Here is a 2,415-nt window from a genome sequence, read left to right on the forward strand (position 1 = left end):
ATCACAACAAGCTGTGGCTGACTCTAAGAAGAATGGGAATCCCAGAACATTTGATTGTGCTAATGCGAAACCTATACTTGAATCAGGAGGCAGTCGTCAGAACAGAGCAAGGAGACACTACATGGTTCAAAATCAAGAAGGGGGTCAGTCAGGGATGTAGTCTGTCTCCATACCTTTTCAATCTGTATGCAGAACAGACCATCCGAGATGCTGGGCTAGACGAAGAGGAATGTGGAATCAGGATTGGTGGAAGAATCATCAACAACCTGCGTTATGCAGATGACACAAGGCGCTTGCTGCAGAAGATCAAGGACTACAGCCTCCTATATGGACTGAAGCTAAATGTCAAGAAAACAAAGATTCTAACCACTGGGCTAATTGGCAGCATCAGCATGGATGGTGAGGAGATTGAGATAGTTAACAGTTTTAATTTACTTGGCTCCATAGTCAACGCTCTTGGTAACAGCAGCCAGGAAATCAGGAGACGAATTGCATTGGGAAAGTCGGCTGTGAGGGACCTCTCAAGAGTACTGAAGAGCAACGATGTCAGGCTGGAGACTAAGGTGCGCCCGATCCGGGCTATAGTCTTCGCAGTTATGTGCTATGCATCAGAGAGTTGGACAGTGAATAGGGCTGATAGAAAGAGGATTGATGCCTTTGAGCTGTGGTGCTGGAGAAGAGTGTTGAATATACCATGGACTGCTAGAAGAACAAACAGGTTTTCCCTGGAGAGGGTGAAGCCAGAGTGTTCCCTGGAGTCAAGGATTCTGAAGCTTCATCTGACATATTTTGGGCATGTTGCAAGGAGGGACTGGTCCTTGGAAAGGGACATCATGTTTGGCAGAGTGGAGGGGAAGCGAAGGAGAGGAAGACCTTTGGTGAGATGGATCGATTCTGTGACTGGAGCGGTGGGAATAAGTGCATTTGAGATGGCTAGGTTGGCACAGGATAGAACAGCATTTAGAGCTCTTGTACATAGGGTCGCTATGAGTCGCAAGCGACTTGATGGCACATAACAACAATAACAACATTCCTACCTCTACTCTGAGCCTCAACATATTACTGGATCATATAAAAACATTTAAACCAAAATGACATTTACAGTGTTTTACTTCATGGATTGATATTGACTCCAAAGCTACAGATGTTGATAGAGTCTAGATCAAAGTTTGCAAACTATGTCCTGTGGAACATATCTGACCTATGGTCTGTTATTTTATGGCCTGCAAATGAAGAAGGTTTTAACATTTTAAGAGTTGTAAAAACGAGAGAGAGAGAGAAAAAAAAGAGGAGATATAAGACCAACATGTGGCCCACAAAGACTACTTCTGTGGCCCTTAATAGAAAAAGTTTGTTTCTCCCTGGAACAATCATGAAAGACTTACATGATGTCTGATGAGTTTGAACAACATGATATTTTTGTTTCTGTTTGTGTGTGCATGTATTAGTTTGGTTATTTTCAGTTAGAAAACCCAATCAAATATAATTAAGTCAATAGGAAACCAATGGGGTTAAATAATTGATACATCAAGGTATGTTTCTACCTTTAGGTATTGCAAGATCCGGGGTGGGGAGTGTGTTCCACTGATTTGGAACCATAGCTGACTCTCAAGTGGGTTTTCAGAGACAGTAAATCACATGAGAGGAGACTGTCCATTTTTCGCCCTTCGAGCAGTTGGTGGATTTGAGCCATGTGCCTTTCGAATTGCAGCGCAACTTCTTATCACTAGGCCAAGGGACTCAAATTATTATTTCTCTTGGCTCTGCTTCCTTCTCTATCTTACTCTCACTAGTTCTAGCTCCAAAGTCTTAGAAAAAACATTGATTGGCCAGCTTTGGGCAGGTACCCACTTCTAGGATAGAAGAAATTGGCAATTTTAGTAGGACTGTATAGAGGGAGAGAAATGGTTTGCCAAAGGAAGGGTTGAAGGCGACATAATCAATATATGTCCACTACACTCTACCATTTTATTTTTTAGCATTCATCCACACTCTTCTTGACAAACTAAAATTTAAAAGACATGCCTGCCTAACAATGTAGTGGTCCTATGCCCAATCAAAAGCATACTAAAATACCACCAAAACAAATCCAAAACAACAAAATAACCAAAAACCATACTGAGACGGAGCTCTGGTAGCTAAGTGGCAAGAAGCTGTGTTGCAATCCCGAAGGTGCATGGTTCAAATCCACTAGATGCTCTGCTGGAGAAGGACAAGCAGTCTCCTCCTGTGCCAGTCGAATCCAACTCGATGGCACACAACAAGGGAAAAAACCCAAACTATACTCCCAAGGCAGCTGGGAAGAAGTGGCCATGTTGTTCGTGGATTGGCTGGCTCCTCCTCAGGCTCATGGGAGGCTCTCCTTGCCAGAAGGCAGGAGCGTGGTGGTGGGAGTGCAGGAATCGTGGCAAGCTT

The sequence above is a fragment of the Elephantulus edwardii genome, unplaced genomic scaffold (assembly GCF_000299155.1).
Source record: "Elephantulus edwardii isolate Elephantulus edwardi_28Jun2011 unplaced genomic scaffold, EleEdw1.0 scaffold00066, whole genome shotgun sequence".
NCBI classification, from domain to species: domain Eukaryota; kingdom Metazoa; phylum Chordata; class Mammalia; order Macroscelidea; family Macroscelididae; genus Elephantulus; species Elephantulus edwardii.